The sequence below is a fragment of the Anolis sagrei genome, chromosome 5 (assembly GCF_037176765.1).
Source record: "Anolis sagrei isolate rAnoSag1 chromosome 5, rAnoSag1.mat, whole genome shotgun sequence".
NCBI lineage: Eukaryota > Metazoa > Chordata > Lepidosauria > Squamata > Dactyloidae > Anolis > Anolis sagrei.
This window is the reverse complement of record NC_090025.1, coordinates 2,322,653-2,342,675: the sequence shown is the minus strand read 5'-3', so window position 1 is coordinate 2,342,675 and position 20,023 is coordinate 2,322,653.

Here is a 20,023-nt window from a genome sequence, read left to right as displayed (position 1 = left end):
CCATCCTATGATATTCCTTCACATAGAATCATAGAATCCTAGAATCAAAGAGTTGGAAGAGACCTCCTGGGCCATCCAGTCCAACCCCATTCTGCCAAGAAGCAGGAATGTTGCATTCAAATCACCCCTGACAGATGGCCATCCAGCCTCTGCTTAAAAGCTTCCAAAGAAGGAGCCTCCACCACACTCCGGGGCAGAGAGTTCCACTGCTGAACGGCTCTCACAGTCAGGAAGTTCTTCCTCATGTTCAGATGGAATCTCCTCTCTTGTAGTTTGAAGCCATTGTTCCGCGTCCTAGTCTCCAAGGAAGCAGAAAACAAGCTTGCTCCCTCCTCCTCCCTGTGGCTTCCTCTCACATATTGATACATGGCTATCATGTCTCCTCTCAGCCTTCTCTTCTTCAGACTAAACATGCCCAGCTCCTTAAGCCGCTCCTCATAGGGCTTGTTCTCCAGACCCTTGATCTGCTCCCTCCTCCCTGTGGCTTCCTCTCACCTATTTATACATGGCTATCATATCTCCTCTCAGCCTTCTCTTCTTCAGGCTAAATATGCCCAGCTCCTTAAGCCGCTCCTCATAGGGCTTGTTCTCCAGACCCTTGATCATTTTAGTCACCCTCCCTTGGACACATTCCAGCTTAGAGTCATTATCTGTCTTGAACTGTGGTGCCCAGAATTGGACACAACATTCCAGGTGTGGTCTAACCAAAGCGGAATAGAGGGGAATAAAACCCATAAGAGGCTTCCATTCTTCTTGCAGTTTTTGTGTGTTATCTTGTTGTAGAATTAGAGTTAATTTGCCCATTTCAGCCATTTCAATTTTTTTTATTGGTAACCCATTCATCTGGAACACAAGCATTTCTGAATGGAGCCTGGAAGATGGAGGCCAATGGGCTGGTCAATAAATCCATCCAAAGCAGGTGTCCAAGGTCCTGAAACGGGTCCCAAGCTCCTTGGGACACAACGTAGAATGAATGCAGTCCTGCACCACTTTAGGTGCCATAGTTCAAAATTATGGAATCCTGGGAGATGTAGTGTCACATAGAATCATAGAATCATAGAATCAAAGAGTTGGAAGAGACCTCATGGGCCATCCAGTCCAACCCCCTGCCAAGAAGCAGGAATATTGCATTCAAATCACCCCTGACAAATGGCCATCCAGCCTCTGTTTAAAAGCTTCCAAAGAAGGAGCCTCCACCACACTCCGGGGCAGAGAGTTCCACTGCTGAACGGCTCTCACAGTCAGGAAGTTCTTCCTAATGTTCAGATGGAATCTCCTCTCTTGTAGTTTGAAGCCATTGTTCCGCGTCCTAGTCTCCAAGGAAGCAGAAAACAAGCTTGCTCCCTCCTCCTCCCTGTGGCTTCCTCTCACATATTTATACATGGCTATCATATCTCCTCTCAGCCTTCTCTTTTTCAGGCTAAACATGCCCAGTTCCCTAAGCCGCTCCTCATAGGGCTTGTTCTCCAGACCCTTGATCATTTTAGTCGCCCTCCTCTGGACACATTCCAGCTTAGAGTCAATCTCTCTCTTGAATTGTGGTGCCCAGAATTGGACACAATATTCCAGATGTGGTCTAACTAAAGCAGAATAGAGGGGTAGCATTACTTCCTTAGATCTAGACACTATGCTCCTATTGATGCAGGCCAAAATCCCATTGGCTTTTTTTGCCACCACATCACATTGTTGGCTCATGTTTAACTTGTTGTCCACGAGGACTCCAAGATCTTTTTCACACGTACTGCTCTCGAGCCAGACGTACCCCATTCTGTATCTTTGCATTTCGTTTTTCCTGCCAAAGTGGAGTATCTTGCATTTGTCACTGTTGAACTTCATTTTGTTAGTTTTCGCCCATCTCTCTAATCTGTCAAGATCGTTTTGAATTCTGCTCCTGTCCTCTGGAGTATTGGCTATCCCTCCCAATTTGGTGTCATCTGCAAACTTGATGATCATGCCTTCTAGCCCTTCATCTAAGTCATTAATAAAGATGTTGAACAGGACCGGGCCCAGGACGGAACCCTGCTTGTGGCACTCCACTTGTCACTTCTTTCCAAGATGAAGAGGAAGCATTGGTGAGCACTCTCTGTGTTCGTCCACTTAACCAATTCCAGATCCACCTCACCGTAGTTTTGCCTCGCCCACATTGGACTAGTTTCCTTGCCAGAAGGTCATGGGGGACCTTGTCAAAGAAGGCCTTCCTGAAGTCCAGACACACTCGATCCACGGCATCATTCCCCGCATCTACCCAGCTTGTAACTCTATCGAAAAAAGAGATCAGATTAGTCTGGCATGACTTGTTTTTGATAAATCCATGTTGACTATTAGCGATGACTGCATTTGTTTCTAAGTGTTTGCAGACCACTTCCTTAACAATCTTTTCCAGAATCTTGCCCGGTATCGACGTGAGGCTGACCGGACAGTAGTTGTTTGGGTCATCCTTTTTTCCCTTCTTGAAGATTGGGACCACACTGGCCCTCCTCCAATCTGCTGGAACTTCTCCCGTTCTCCAAGAACTCTCAAAGATGGTTGCCAATGGTTCCGAAATGACTTCCGCTAGTTCCTTCAGTACTCTTGGGTTCCTTCAGTACTCATGTTCTTTAGTCTTTGCTGTTGTCAAAGGCTTTGGAAGCTTTTAAGCAGAGGCTGGATGGCCATCTGTCAGGGGTGATTTGAATGCAATATTCCTGCTTCTTGGCAGAATGGGGTTGGACTGGATGGCCCATGAGGTCTCTTCCAACTCTTTGATTCTATGATTCTATGATTCTAAGGCTTTCATGGGCAGAATCACTGGGTGGCTGTGAGTTTTCTGGGCTGTGTGCCATGTTCCAGCAGCATTCTCTCCTGACGTTTCACCTGCATCTGTGCTTAATGGCATCTTCAGAGGTTCTATTGACAGAGAGGCAAGTGGAGTGTATCCCTTAAAAGTCCTGGTTAACTTTTGGTTGTATTTTATATGTTTTGTGTTGCACTATTGTTGCCTTGTAAACCTCCAAGTCTCTTTAGGTAGATGGGACAGGATATAAATAAAGTTATAATTATGTGATTGTAATTATTTGTTATTATCTATTCCTGTGGAATACTGTCCAGGGCGGGAGAAAGAACCCTGGTCTGTTTGAAGCAAGTGTGAATGTAGCAATTAGCAAGCTTGAATTAGCATTTGAATCGCCATGAAGCTGCAAAGGCTAGTCCCACTCTGGACTTTATCAGGCCAATGAATCCTAGAATCAAAGAGTTGGAAGAGACCTCATGGGCCATCCAGCCCAACCCCATTCTGCCAAGAAGCAGGAATATTGCATTCAAAGCACCCCTGACAGATGACCATCCAGCCTCTGTTTCAAAGCTTCCAAAGAAGGAGCCTCCACCACACTCCCTCCGGGGCAGAGAGTTCCACTGCTGAATGGCTCTCACAGTCAGGAAGTTCTTCCTCATGTTCAGATGGAATCTCCTTTCTTGTAGTTTGAAGCCAAGATCAGTCAAAACAGGAGAGCTGAACAGTGGCTTCGGTGGTCTGCCAGGCTCCGAGAGAAAACGATAAGAAATTCTCAGCTAAAGCAAAACCAATTTCTGAGTGCTAGAGACATAGCTAACGAGGAGATAAAAGTCCCAAGTACAGGATATGTAGTCAGATGAAGCAACGTTTCAATCAAGTCAAAATCTTGTCCTTGTTTCATGGAAGCTTTGCTTGGAAAATTCATGTTTTAAGTGCCTTTGTTTCATGGTTTTGATTCTTGGATTCTATGCTTTGATATTCATGCCTTGGATTCATGTTTCCTGATTTCTTGCATTTTTTTGGGGAAGTTTTGACTTTGTTTTTATGGACTTTGCTGGACTGTTACCCTGGACTACTTTGTTCCTGCTTATCTTCTTACCTAATTGGATTTACCTATTTCTTTAAAGTGCCTTTTTTTTTACCTTACTGCTATTTTAATTATCTTCAATAAAAGGATTGTTTTCCATCCAATGGTGTGGTGTTTGAAGTCAGAGAGCTTTTCCTGTCCTGGAGAGCAACACAGCTTCTGGGTTGTTGTGGGTTTTTTGGGGGCTATATGGCCATGGTCTAGAGGCATTCTCTCCTGACGTTTCGCCTGCATCTATGGCAAGCATCCTCAGAGGTAGTGAGGTCTGTTAGAAGTAGGAAAAAAGGTTTATATATCTGTGGAATGTCCAGGGTGGGACAAAGGACTTTTGTCTGCTGGAGCAAGGTGTGAATGTTTGAACTGATCACCTTGATTAGCATTTGATTGCCTGGCAGTGCCTAGAGCAAACTTTTGTTGAGAGGTGATTAGATGTCCTTGTTTGTTCCCTCTCTGTTGTTGTGCTGTTCTAATTTTAGAGTTTTTTTTAATACTGGTAGCCAGATTGTGTTAATTTTCATGGTCCCCTCCTTTCTGTTGAAATTGTCCACATGCTTCTTGTGGATTTCAATGGCTTCTCTGTGTAGTCTGACATGGTGGTTGTGAGAGTGGTTCTGCCATGTATAAATATGTGAGAGGAAGCCACAGGGAGGAGGGAGCAAGCTTCCTTTCTGCTTCCTTGGAGACTAGGACGCAATGGAACAATGGCTTCAAACTACAAGAGAGGAGATTCCATCTGAACATTAGGAAGAACTTCCTGACTGTGAGAGCCGTTCAGCAGTGGAACTCTCTGCCCCGGAGTGTGGTGGAGGCTCCTTCTTTGGAAGCTTTTAAGCAGAGGCTGGATGGCCATTTGTCAGGGGTGATTTGAATGCAATATTCCTGCTTCTTGGCAGAATGGGGTTGGACTGGATGGCCCATGAGGTCTCTTCCAACTCTTTGATTCTATGATTCTATGATTCTAACTTAGCAGTTTGAAATCATGCAAATGTGAGTAGATCAATAGGTACCACTTCTGAAGGAAGGTAAGGGTGTTCCATGCAGGCCACATGACCTTGGAGGTGTCTACGGACAATGCTGGCTCTTCGGTTGAGAAATGGAGATGAGCACCAGGCCCCAGAGTTGGACATGACTAGGCTTAATGTCAGGGGAAAACCTGTACCTTTTACCTTGGAGGTTTCAACCAAATGGCTCCTGGATTCCATAGGATGCACTGGAACACTAATGGGAGAAAAGCCCCCCAGGAAACCCTGTCCTTGGACCGCCGTGGCCTTGGCCTTCTTTGCCTTCGGAGGAAACTCAAGCCTCAAACCTGCTGCTCCTCGAAACAGCCGTAAGTTGATCCTTCCCACAACGGCTGCTGCGTCTCCCGCTGCTGCAAAGCCGATCCCTTCCAACAAAAGTCGAATTTGCATCTGAAATTTGTCATTGTGGACCAACCATCAAATTACATAACGTGAACAAAAAAAATTCCACGGCGAAGGGAATTTGGAAGCCGCCCGGCATGCCTGGAATGAGGCTCTGGTTTTCTGGTGTGGTTACCATTCCCGTAAGAGATATTCATCTCAGTTACCTTGGCATTCTTCTGGGAAAACCTCCGGGAGTTGAGCTTAATTTGAGACAGGAAGGAGCGCCTGGAGTGGGCCAAGGTCCTGGCAAAGGGATGGGCCTTCGCTCCTTCAAGCCGCTCGCAACACAAACTGGTCGGGTCTGGTCGAGAAAGCATTTGCTTTGGGACATCTCCATTCCTGTCCTGAAGTTGCCTCTCTCCATCGAAGCCTTTGAGATGGAACTCCTTCTCCTCTTGTCTCCTCTGGACTGAAAAGGAACAGCGGTACTCAGGAATGGCCCTGGGCATCAAACACATACAAATCATGGAATCATAGAACTGGAAGAGACCCCAGGGGTCATCCAGTCCAACCCCCTGCCATTCAGGAAAAGCACAATCAAAGCACTCATGACAGATGGCCATCCAGCCTCTGTTGAAGGCTTTCATGGCCGGAATCACTTGGTGTTTGTAGGTTTTTTGGGCTGTATGGTCATTTTATTTATTTATTTCACTTACTTATACCCTGCCCTTCTCACCCCGAGGGGGACTCAGGGCGGCTTACAGAGGAGGCACAATTAGATGTCATGATCATGTTCTAGAAACATTCACTCCTGATGTTTCACCTGCATCTATGGCGGGCATCCTCAGAGGTTGCGAGGTCCCTGTAGGTGACCACAGGGAATACCATTGCTTTAACGATGTAGATCTTCATTGCCAGTGTGATGTCTCCACTCTTCACTATTTCATTGAGATTGGACATTGCTCTCTTCCCAAGAAGGAAGCGTCTCCTGATGTTCTGGCTGCAGTCATATGATAGATAGATAGATAGATAGATAGATAGATAGATAGATAGATAGACAGACAGACAGCTGGATGGATGGATGGATGGATGGATAGATGTTTGGATGGATAAGATGGATGGATGGATGGATGGATGGATGGATGGATGGACGGACGGACGGACAGACAGCCGGATGGATGGATGGATAGATGGATGGATGGATAAGATGGATGGATGGATGGATGGATGGATGGATGGATGGATAGATAGGTAGGTAGGTAGGTAGGTAGGTAGGTAGGTAGGTAGGTAGATAGATAGATAGATAGATAGATAGATAGATAGACAGACAGATAGATAAGATGGATGGATGGATGGATGGATGGATAGATGGATGGATAGATTGATGGATGGATGGATGGATGGATGGATAGATAGATAGATAGATAGATAGATAGATAGATAGATAGATAGCCAGCCAGATAGACAGACAGACAGCCAGACGGACAGACAGCCAGTCAGCCAGCCGGATGGATGAATGGATGGATGGATGGATGGATGGATGGACGGCCGGCCGGCCAGATGGATGGATGGATGGATGGATAGCTGGATAGATGGATAGATGGATGGATAAGATGGATGGATGGATGGATGGATAGAGATAGATAGATAAGATGGATGGATGGATGGATGGATAGATTGATGGATGGATGGATGGATGGATGGATAGATAGATAGATAGATAGATAGATAGATAGATAGATAGATAGCCAGACAGACAGACAGACAGACAGACAGCCGGATAAAGAGATAGATAGCCAGCTAGAGAAATGCTACATAGATGCTTGATAGATAATAGATAGATAGATTGATTATATATTGTAAGCTATCTATCTACTTAGCTTGAAGAGCTCTTAGGGAAGTCTTGTCTGCCTCTATCTATCTATCTATCTATCTATCTATCTATCTATCTATCCATCTCTATCTGGACAATTTTCAAGGTGATGCTCTTGTTGTGAGATTCCTCCTCTCTGCCTTTGGGACTGGACCAATGGGACTGAGTTCTAAGCTCCAGAAATGACTCTTTGTTCATACCGCAATGCTGGAATGATGCGCAGGATGGGAAGAGGCATTGCTGAAGTGGACGCTTCCTCCCTTCTCTGAGAGATCTCTGCCCACGATCATGTGCCGGAGCCGACATCACTGTGCGCGTGTGTAGTCCGGGATGGAAAGCAGCTTCCCCTGCCATTTGCTTCAAACCCTCCTCCTCGGTAATGCTCCTAATGACACCTAATGGCCCTGACATTTCCGAATGTCTGAGGTTAAGGGCTTTTCAAGCTTCCTGCGCCAGGCGGGGTCTTTTCACTGTCAGGAGGCATTGCGTCAGACGTGCCATGCGTGTGCACTTGAGTGCGCCAGCCGTGGCTCCTTGTCATTTACAGAACCCACTCCACAATGGCATTCTCTTCCATCGGAAGGGAGTAAGGCCCATCTGAACAGACCTCTCCAAATCGCGGAGGTGGCCCAAAGATTCTGGGAAAACATCATCATCATAGAATCATAGAATCAAAGAGTTGGGAGAGACCTCCTGGGCCATCATCCAGTCCAACCCCATTCTGCCAAGAAGCAGGAAAATTGCATTCAAATCACCCCTGGCAGATGGCCATCCAGCCTCTGCTTAAAAGCTTCCAAAGAAGGAGCCTCCACCACACTCTGGGGCAGAGAGTTCCACTGCTGAACGGCTCTCACACTTAGGAAGTTCTTTGTCATGTTCAGATGGAATCTCCTCTCTTGTAGTTTGAAGCCGTTGTTCCATTGCGTCCTAGTCTCCAGGGAAGCAGAAAGGAAGCTTGCTCCCTCCTCCCTGTGGCTTCCTCTCACATATTTATACATGGCCTTAATCATATCTCCTCTCAGCCTTCTCTTCTTCAGGCTAAACATGCCCAGCTCCTTAAGCCGCTCCTCATAGGGCTTGTTCTCCAGACCCTTGATCATTTTAATTGCCCTCCTCTGGACACATTATTATTTTTTATTTTATTATTTGCTATATTTATATACCGCCGTTTCTCAGCCTAGCCGGCGACTCAACGCGGTTTACAACATAATATAACAATCAACAGTAAAAAAGTTAAAAGCATAAAAAACTTAAAAACACAATTCATACATCAATACCAATCCAGTTCGACTCTTAACTAAAAACGTGATCCAGTTCGTCATCCATGTTGCCAGTCCTTTAGTCAGTTACCATTCGTTGCATTGGGTTAACCAAATGCCTGCTTAAACATCCAGGTCTTCAATCTTCTTCGGAATATCATCAATGAAGGGGCTGATCTTACCTCCAAGGGCAGGGCATTCCATAGCCGCGGGGCCACCACAGAAAAGGCCCTGTCTCTCGTACCCACCAGCCGCACCTGTGAAGCAGGCGGGATAGAGAGCAGGGCCTCCCCAGAAGATCTTAGGGTCCTGGCGGGCTGATAGGCCGAGATACGTTCGGATAGGTAAGTTGGGCCAGAACCGTTTAGGGCTTTAAAGGCCAACGCCAGCACTTTGAATTGAGCCCGGTAGCAGATCGGCAGCCAGTGGAGCTGGTGCAGCAGAGGAGTTGTATGCTCCCTGCGCTCCGCTCCCGTTAGTATCATTGCTGCCGAACGTTGGACTAGTTGGAGCTTCCGGGCCGTCTTCAAAGGCAACCCCACGTAGAGAGCGTTGCAGTAGTCCAAACATTCCAGCTTGTCAATACCTCTCTTGAATTGTGGTGCCCAGAATTGGACACAATATTCCAGGTGTGGTCTAACCAAAGCAGAATAGAGCATGGGGAGCATGACTTCCCTAGATCTAGACACTATCCTCCTCTTGATGCAGGCCAAAATCCCATTGGCTTTTTTTGCCGCCACATCACATTGTTGGCTCATGTTTAACTTGTTGTCCATGAGGACTCCAAGATCTTTTTCACACGTACAGGCAACACAACTTCTGAGGATTCTTGGCCCAAGAAAACTCTAGGAGATTCATGGAGATTCATGGAGTCAACAGAAGTGACCTGAAGGCACTCAAAGGTCTCATCTTGGTCCCTTTTCTCCAAATGCTTTGCAAATTTGAGCACCTTTGAGTCTCCTCGTGGAGAGAAAAAGCATATATATCCCAGATGGTGAAGCTGGGAGACGCCTGCTCTGACCCCTGGCCTTTGACCTGTGGGGTCCCGCAAGGCTCTATTTTGTCGCCCATGCTTTTTAACATCTACATGAAACCGCTGGGAGAGGTCATCCGGAGTTTTGGAGTTGGGTGCCATCTCTACGCGGATGACACACAACTCTACTACTCCTTTCCACCTAATTCCAAGGAGGCTTCTCAGGTGCTAGACGAGTGCCTGGCCGCTGTGTCGATCTGGATGAGGAAGAACAAGCTGAAGATCAATCCCGATAAGACAGAGGTCCTCCTGGTCGATCGTAAACCGGATCGGGGTATAGGGTGGTCACCTGTGTTGGACGGGGTTACACTCCCCCTGAAGCCACAGGTCCGCAGTTTGGGTGTCCTCTTGGATTCTTCGCTTACACTTGAGGCTCAGGTGTCGGCGGTATCCGGGAGGGCCTTTGCGCAACTCAGACTTGTGCGCCAACTGCGACCATACCTCGTGAAGGCTGATCTGGCCGGGGTGGTCCACGCCTTGGTCACCTCTAGAATGGACTACTGCAATGCGCTCTACGTGGGGCTGCCCTTGAAGACGGCTCGGAAACTTCAATTGGTCCAGCGGGCAGCAGCCAGGATGCTAACCGGGGCTCATTATCAAGAGAGGTCAACCCTCTTGTTCAAGGAGCTCCACTGGCTGCCATTTATTTTCCGGGCCCAATTCAAGGTGCAGGTGCTCACCTACAAAGCCCTGAACGGTTTGGGACCACCCTACCTGCGTGACCGCATTACCATCTACGAACCCACACGCTCGCTCCGGTCATCTGGGGAGGCCCTGCTCGTGATCCCACCTACATCGCAAGCGCGTTTGGTGGGGACACGGGACAGGGCCTTCTCTGTAGCGGCCCCCCGACTTTGGAACGCCCTTCCAAAAGATCTCCGACAGGCCCCTACTCTAGCTGTCTTCAGAAGGAATTTAAAAACTTGGCTGTTCCGTTGTGCCTTTTCAGACTAGGAATCCCCACCCAAGTCCTAGTAGCACCTTAACATAACTAATCGCTGCTGCACACTGCACTTTTAATCCGACGTGCCTCCTACCATTTCAGCACTTTTAACTCTTGTACCTCATTGCGCCGGCCGAACCAGTTTTTAATAATGTCTTGATGTATTGCTATTGTCGTTATTTTGCTTATTGTTTTGATTTGCTTTGTATTGTTGTGTTATGTTTTCTACTGTATTGTGTTTTGTGGCTTCGGCCTGTGTAAGCCGCATCGAGTCCTTCGGGAGATGCTAGCGGGGTACAAATAAAGTTAATAATAAATAATAATAATAATAATAATAATAATAATAATTATTATTATTATTATTATTTGCTGGATAACGTTGACAGCACAGCTCTCAACATTATCCAGCAAAAGGGATAATACCAGGAAACTACAGACCAATAACATGTCTGCCTACCATGTTCAAACTGCTGACAGGCATAATAGCTGATCACATCCAGGAAAATAACATCTTGCCAGTAGAACAAAAAGGCAATAAAAGAAGAAGTAGGAGCACGAAAGATCAGCTTCTAATTGACAAAATGATACTGGAGAATTGCAAAAGTCGCAAAACAAACCTCTATACAACTTGGATTGATTACAAAAAAGCATTTGACTCACTGCCACATTGTTGGATTATCAAATGTCTAGATGTCATCGGTGTTTGTGAAAATATTAGAAAGTTCTCCGAAAATGCAATGAAACAGTGGAAAACTGAGTTGTTTGTGGGCAACGAAAGCTATGGAACTGTTAACATTAAGAGAGGAATTTTCCAGGGTAATTCTGTTGAATTGGATTGTTGTTGTTGTTGTTGTTGTTGTTGTTGTTGTTGTTATTATTTGAAACACCACAAGGTGAGCCCACAGCAGACAAGATCACTCTGCTGGCTGTTGTATTGGATTGTTGTTATTGTTGTTATTGTTGTTGTTGTTATTATTATTATTTGAAACACCACAAGATGATGAAACACCACAGCAAACAAGATCATTCTGCTGGCTGTTGTATTGGATTGTTGTTGTTGTTGTTGTTATTTAGGGAAACCTTCTGATCCCTCCTTGGGCAATCTTTCTTTACCCTGCTGGCATGAGGTCCCAACTCCCAGCTCCAAGCTGCGTTATGGATAGCCCAAGTGGTCCCTTACCAGGCAATGATTGCTGCAGATCTGCCAAGCTGGTGTCCTTTTAGTTTCTCCATGAAGGCTGTGGAATTGTAAACTTTGCTCCCCAGCAAAGCTGTAGATGTTTTCCTTTTTCCCCAGCAAAGGCTGGCTGTAGATATATATCTTTGGCCCTGGCAGAGCTGTAAGAAGCGAAGCTTTTTACAGGTGGGGTAGAGAAAAAGCCCACACGTCCTACTGTAGGGCTCCAAACTGTGAGACTGAACTAAAATTCCCCCTTTCCCTCCAAACCTGGGGAAAGGGGCGGATCTAAAGGCTCTAATGACGATTGATAGGTTGTTGGCCCTATGATTGCAACCTGGGGAAAGCTACCCAATTGCAAAAAAAGCATAGATTGAATAGATTCATGCAAACTAACAGTGCAAGAAAAAGAATCAAATCTCCTGACACAGCTCTCTGAAATCAGGGGGCCTCCTTTTGCTCAACTTTGCATGGGACAGAGATGGGGTCATGGCCAAAGAGGTTCTGACAGACCAGGGTCTTATAGTAGTCTACACTGTAGGATTAGTGCAGTTAGACAACACTGCCAGATCTCAGTCCTATTGAAGTCTGACAAGGTCTTTGGCCTTCTCTGCCAAAGAGGTTCTGGGTCTCACCAAACTACATCTCCCAGGATTAATAATAATAATAATAATAATAATAATAATAATAATAAACTTTGTCTGTAATCATGATGTTGTTGCTTGTTGCTTATGTTTTTGGTTTTATTTTGCTGTCTCTCCAGAACTTTGTAGAGGTGGCACAACAGGGAGATTGGTCTATAGCTTTTTTGGGTCATTACGGTCTTTGCCTGGCTTCAGGATGGTGATGACTCTTGCTTTCCTCCAGATTTTGGGGATCTGACAGGATGCAGTGCAGTCGTTCATCAGCTCCAGCAGCCAGCACCTTGCTTTTGGACCAAAGTTCTTGATTTGTTCCATCCGTAGATCTTCCAGGCCAGCTGCTTTGCCATTCTTACATTTATTGAGAGCCATGTCCAATTCAATAGGTGTAAAGGGTTCATGGAGGTTGTTGTTCTTAATCTCTGGTTGTCTGGCTATTGGTTTCTTTCCTACTTTGGTGGCAAGGTTGGGTTTCCCATTCTTCAAGAGTTGGTGTGCTATCTGATCTGTCTTTATGTTGGCATGGGTATTAGTTGCAATATTTTGCTGTAATATGTTGTCTGGGCTTGGCCTCATGTAAGCCGCCTTGAGTCCCCGTTGGGGAGATGGTGGCAGGGTATAAATAAATTTATTATTATTATTATTATTATTATTATTATTATTATTATTAATTACTAGCTGTATCCGCCACACGTTGCTGTGACCAGCCTTCCCTCTCTCTCTCTTTCTTTCTTTCTTTCTTTCTTTCTTTCTTTCTTTCTTTCTTCTTTCCTTTCTCTCCTTCCCTGTTTTCCCCCTTCTCTCCTTCCTTCCTTCTCTTCCTCTTCCCTTCCTTCCCTCCTTTTCTTTCCCTTCTTCTTTCTCCCAGTTCTTCCTTCTCTACCTATTCTTGGACTCCAGCTCCCAGCAGTCCTCCTGATCTACCTACCTACCTACCTTCTCTTCCTCTTCCCTTCCTTCACCTCCCCTTTTCTTTCCCTTCTTCTTTCTCCCAGTTCTTCCTTCTCTACCTATTCATGGACTCCAACTCCCAGCAGTCCTCCTGATCTACCTAACTACCTACCTATCTCTATAATCTATCTATCTGGAGGATTGCTGGGAGTTGCAGTCCAGGAATAGGAAATTGGAAATATGCAGGATTGGGATGCTCTCAAAGAAATTCAAGGAGAAGAAAGCTTGCATCTTGGAAGCAGTGCATTTGGATCACCCTCATAGAATCATAAAATCAAAGAGTTGGAAGAGATGTTGTTGCTTGTTGCTTATGTTTTTGGTTTTATTTTGCTCTAATCTGTTGTCTGGGCTTGGCCTCATGCCGTTCAGCAGTGGAACTCTCTGCCCCGGAGTGTGGTGGAGGCTCCTTTGGAAGCTTTTAAACAGATGCTGGATGGCCATCTGTCAGGGGTGATTCGAATGCAATATTCCTGAAGTAGTTTGCAGTGCCTTTCAAGTTCCTTGATTCGTTTCTGGGCAATGCTGCTGCGTTTGGGGGTGTTGTGTACTCCTTATAATTATCTCCAGTTAGAAGCCTGGCCACTGACCTTTGGAACAATTGCAGTTTCCAGGCCTTCTTCAAAGGCAGCCCCACATAGAGTGCATTGCAATAATCCAATCTGGATGTAACTAAGGCATGGACCACCGTGGCCAAGTCTGGCTTCTCAAGGTACAGTTGCAGTTGGCGCACAAGTTTTAACTGTGCAAAGGCCCTTCCAGCCTCCGCCGACACCTGAGCTTCAAGCATCAGGATGACCCCCAGACTATAGACCCGTGTCCTCAGGGGAAGTGGGACCCCATTAAGCACTGGTTGCCACCCTAGACCCCGACTGGCCTCACAACTGACCAGTAGGACCTCTGTCTTGTCAGGATTAAGCTTCAGCTTGTTAGCACTCACCCAGTCCATCACAGCTACCAGGCACTGGTTCATGGTCTGGGGGGGCTTCCTTGGAGTTGAGTGGAAAGGAGTAGTAGAGTTGAGTGTCATCTGGATACATATGACACCGAACTCCAAAACTCTGAATGATGTCACCCAACGGTTTCATGTAGATGTTGAAAAGCATGAGAGATAGAATGGAACCTTGCAGGACCCACAAGTTAATGGACAAGGGTCCAAGCAGATGTCCCCCAGCTTCACCAACTGGGTACGATCCTCCAGGAAGGAGCAGAACCACTGCAATGCTATGCCCCCAAGGCCCATTCTGGAGAGCCGCCCCAGAAGGATACCATGGTTGATATGTGAGAGGAAGCCACAGGGAGGAGGGAGCAAGCTTGTTTTCTGCTTCCCTGGAGACTAGGATGCGGAACAATGGCTTCAAACTACAAGAGAGGAGGTTCCATCTGAACATGAAGAAGAACTTCCTGACTGTTCAGCAGTGGAACTCTCTGCCTCGGAGTGTGGTCGAGGCTCCTTCTTTGGAAGCTTTTAAACAGAGGCTGCATGGCCATCTGTCAAGGGTGCTTTGAATACAATATTCCTGCTACTTGGCAGGAGGTTGGACTGGATGGCCCATGAGGTCTCTTCCAACTCTTTGATTCTATGATTCTATGATGAGAGATAGATTGGAACCTTGCAGGACCCACAGGTCAATGGCCAGGGGTCCGAGCAGGTGTCTCGCCAGCTTCATCAACTGGGTACGATCCTCCAGGAAGGAGCAGAGCCACTACAAAGCCATGCCCCCAAGGCCCATTCTGGAGAGCCGCCCCAGAAGGATACCATGGATGGTGACATCAAAAGCCACTGAGATATCCAGGAGAACCAACAAGGACACACTCCCTTTGCCTAGCTCTCTGCAGAGGTCATTCACCAAGGTGACCAATGTCATCTTCGTAACCCTAAAACCAGACTGCGATGGATCAAGATAATTGATATCATCCAAGAATCCATGGAGAAAGACCCCAAACCTCAGAAGCAAGCAGGTGGGTCGCAAGTTAGAAATACAAATATGGTGGAGTCTCCATCTTTGAAGGCTTCCAAACAGAAGATAGATGGCCCTCTGTTGGGAGGGCTTTGGCTGTGTCCTCTTGCATGGAAGGAGGAGGTTGGACTGGATGGCCCTTGGGGCCCTTTCCAAGTCTATGGTTCATTCTGTGGGAGGACCGTCCTCCAATGCGGTGCCCGTGTGGCTTTGCGAAGGAGAGGAGCGCAAGTCACCTGGAGGGCTTCCTGCTCCTAACCAGTTCCACCTGTGGCTTGGGCGGCGGGCACGCTTGGCTCCCTTGGCGCCATCTGTACTTCTAATTCATCCCTCGCCCTTCCCCTCCCGAGACTCTTATTTGTTTAGATGACTTTTCCAGGCCTGGAAACCCAAGACGGTCTCATTACCTCGCCGGCCGCCCTTTCGTTAATCTTCCTATCTGGCCGAATGGTTTCTCTTGATGGTCCATTTATCAGGCTCGTGTTCGTTCTCTCTCTGATGCCCTTCCAACAAGAGGGAAAGAACGAAAATAGGATCCAGACAACGTACCTCCCTCTCTCCACCAGACACCATCCACGATTCATCACTCCTCATTGTTGTTGCAAAACGCACATTTGGTCAGGGGTTGAACCAGGTTGGCCATCTTGCGCCTCTGCTGACTCTACGGGCTCCGTTTTGCAGCTTTTCCAACCCATTTCCAAATCATAGAATCATAGAATCAAAGAGTTGGAAGAGACCTCCTGGGCCATCCAGTCCAACCTCCTGCCAAGAAGCAAGAATATTGCATTCAAATCACCCCTGACAGATGGCCATCCAGCCTTTGTTTAAAAGCTTCCAAAGAAGGAGCCTCTACCACACTCCGAGGCAGAGAGTTCCACTGCTGAACGGCTCTCACAGTCAGGGAGTTCTTCCTCGTGTTCAGATGGAATCTCCTCTCTTGTAGTTGGAAGCCATTGTTCCACGTCCTAGTCTGCAAGGAAGCAGAAAACAATCTTGCTCCCTCATAGAATCATAGAATCCTAGAATCAAAGAGTTGGAAGAGACCTCTTGGGCCATCTTCCAGTCCAACCCCATTCTGCCAAGAAGCAGGAATATTGCATTCAAAGCACCCCTGACAGATGGCCATCCAACCTCTGTTTAAAAGCCTCCAAAGAAGGAGCCTCCACCACACTCACTCCGGGGCAGAGAGTTCCACTGCTGAACGGCTCTCACAGTCAGGAAGTTCTTCCTAATGTTCAGATGGAATCTCCTCTCTTGTAGTTTGAAGCCATTGTTCCGCGTCCTAATCTCTAAGGAAGCAGAAAACAAGCTTGCTCCCTCCTCCTCCCTGTGGCTTTCTCTTACATATTTATACATGGCTATCATGTCTTCTCTCATCCTTCTCCCCTTCAGGCTAAACATGCCCAGCTCCTTAAGCCGCTCCTCATAGGGCTTGTTCTCCAGACCCTTGATCATTTGAGTTGCCCTCTTTCTCTGGACATATTCCAGCTTAGAGTCATTATCTCTCTTGAATTGTGGTGCCCAGAATTGGACACATTATTCCAGGTGTGGTCTAACCAAGGCGGAATAGAGCATGCGGAGCATGACTTCCCTAGATCTAGACACTCTGCTCCTCTTGATGCAGGCCAAAATCGCATTGGCTTTTTTTGCCGCCACATCACATTATTGGCTCATATTTAACTTGTTGACCACGAGGACTCCAAGATCTTTTTCACACGTACTGCTCTCGAGCCAGGCCTCATCATCCCCCATTCTGTCTCTTTGCATTTGGTTTTTCCTGCCTAAGTGGAGTCTCTTGCATTTGTCCCTGTTGAACTTCATTGTGTGAGTTTTGGCCCATCTCTCTAATATGTCAAGATCGTTTTGAATCCTGCTCCTGTCCTCTGGAATATTGGCTCTCCCTCCCAATTTGGTCCCGTCTGCAAACTTGATGATCCTGCCTTCTAGCCCTTCATCTAATAGTCATGAATGGAGATCCTGAGCAGGACCGGGCCCAGGACGGAACCCTGCAGATGGCACTCCGCTCGTCCCTTCTTTCCAGGATGAAGAGGAGGAAGCCTTGGGGAGAATCACCCTCTGGGTTCGTCCACTTAACCAATTCCAGATCCACCTCACCGTAGTTTTGCCTCGCCCACATTGGACTAGTTTCCTTGCCAGGAGGTCATGGGGGACCTTGTCCAAGAAGGCCTTCCTGAAATCCAGGTACGCTCCATCCACGGCATCATTCCCCGCATCTACCCAGCTTGTAACTCTATCGAAAAAAGAGATCAGATGAGTCTGGCATGACTTGTTTTTGATCAATCCATGTTGACACTTAGCGATGACCGCATTGGTTTCTAAGTGCTTGCAGACCACTTCCTTAACAATCTTTTCCAGAATCTTGCCTGGTATCGACGTGAGGCTGACCAGACATTGGTCATTGTTTGGGTCATCCTGTGGACCATTTCCGTTCCCCTGGCAGCCACCTCTCCACAAAAGTCAACATCGACACCGAAATACAACACCACCTGAGCACTGCGAGTGCAGCATTTTTGCGAATGAAGCAGAGAGTGTTTGAGGACCGGGACATCCGTAGGGAGACCAAGGGGCTTGTTTATAAAGCTATTGTCCTCCCAACCCTGCTCTATCTCTGTGAGACATGGACTGTCTACAGACGCCACATGCAACTCCTGGAACACTGCCTGAGCTCTGCAAGTGGAGCATTCTTCCAAATGAAGCAGAAGGCAGGATCATCAAGTTTGCAGACGACACCAAATTGGGAGGGATAGTCAATAGTCCAGAGGACAGGAGCAGGATTCAAAACGATCTTGACAGATTAGAGAGATGGGCCAAAACTAACAAAACGAAGTTCAACAGTGACAAATGCAAGATACTCCACTTTGGCAGGAAAAACGAAATGCAAAGAGACAGAATGGGTGACGCCTGGCTCGAGAGCAGTACGTGTGAAAAAGATCTTGGAGTCCTCGTGGACAACAAGTTAAACATGAGCCAACAATGTGATGTGGCAGCAAAAAAAGCCAATGGGATTTTGGCCTGCATCAATAGGAGCATAGTGTTTAGGTCCAGGGAAGTAATGCTACCCATGCTCTATTCTGCTTTGGTTAGACCACATGTGGAATATTGTGTCCAATTCTGGGCACCACAATTCAAGAGAGATATTGACAAGCTGCAAGGTGTCCCGAGAAGAAACCCTATGAGGAGCGGCTTAAGGAGCTGGGCATGTTTAGCCTGAAGAAGAGAAGGCTGAGAGGGGATATGATGAAGGCCATGTATAAATATGTGAGAGGAAGCCACAGGGAGGAGGAGGAGGGAGCAAGCTTCCTTTCTGCTTCCCTGGAGACTAGGACGCAATGGAGCAATGGCTTCAAACTACAAGAGAGGAGATTCCACCTGAACATGAGGAAGAACTTCCTGACTGTGAGAGCCGTTCAGCAGTGGAACTCTCTGCCCCGGAGTGTGGTGGAGGCTCCTTCTTTGGAAGCTTTTAAACAGAGGCTGGATGGCCATCTGTGAGGGGTGATTTGAATGCAATATTCCTGCTTCTTGGCAGAATGGGGTTGGACTAGATGGCCCAGGAGGTCTCTTCCAACTCTTTGATTCTATGCTTCTAAGACGTCACATACAACACCTGAAATGATTCAATAGGTACCACTCCGGCGGGAAGGTAACGGTGCTCCATGTAGTCATGCTGACCACATGACCTTGGAGGTGTATGTGGACAATGCCAGCTCTTTGGCGTAGAAATGGAGATGAGCACCAAGCCGTGGAGTCAGACATGACTGGACTTAATCTTAAGGGGAAAACCTTTACCTTTACCTTTACCTTTACTACCCCCACGTTAGATCAGGCATGGGCCAACTTCAGCCCTCCAGGTGTTTTGGACTTCAACTCCCACAATTCCTAACAGCCTACCGGCTGTTAGGAATTGTGGGAGTTGAAGTCCAAAACACCTGGAGGGCTGAAGTTGGCCTCTGCCTGCGTTAGATACTCAGCCACAGCCAAATTTCTGAGGAAATTGGACTGATAGCATAAACCACAAAATTAGGGTGAGCACCGAGGGCATGTGAAGGGTGCTAATTGGGTGCCAATGAATATGCGCATAAGAATGGTGCCTCCTCCTCCTCCTCCTCCTCCTTGGTGAGCAGCCACCCTGCCTGCAAGGAAGCCCTGACCTGGAGGGGAAGAGGTGGCGTTTGCATATCGGAGATAAGATCGTGGAGAGGGAGCGCAGCCCTGTGTGTTCTTCCTGCGAAACTCTCCCTCCCGGCCTGTGCGCACAGGCCCAGCGGCAAAGCCTCCTGCGTGAGAGTGGCCTACCTGGCGTGGCGGTGGCAGAGGCATCGGGAGGCCGCACAGCCCCCCTGGGTGGGTTTCCTGGCCACCCCCACCTGGGAAAGGTGTGCGTGTTGCAGGAGGAATTGCACAACGGCCTCCATGTCGACAGGCCTTTGCAACCCTTGGGGAGTTGGAAACATGCCGGAGGGCACATCTGTGCTGCGGAATCATAGGATTATAGAGTCAGAAGAGACCCCAAAGGCCATCCAGTCCAGCCCCCTTCTTTCTGCTTTGAAGGCACCTTCAAAGCACTCCTGACAGATGGCCATCCAACCTCCAAAGATGGAGACTCCAGGTGTTTTGGACTCCAAGTCCCAGGCTCAGGCCTAGTATATAGGGCAGTGGTTCTCAACCTGTAGGTCCCCAGATGTTTTGGCCTTCAACTCCCAGAAATCCTAACAGCTGGTAAACTGGCTGGGATTTCTGGGAGATGTAGGCCAAAAACATCTAGGGACCCACAGGTTGAGAACCACTGATATAGGGTATATAAGGTATATAGGGTGCGTGTACACACGCCACCGAAACCACGCTGGAGGGTGCATCTACGCTGAAGGATCCTAGAATCCTAGAGTTGGAAGAGACCCCAAAGGCTATCCAGTCCAACCCCCTCTTTCTGCCAGGCAGGAAGTCACTTTCAAAGCACTCCTGAC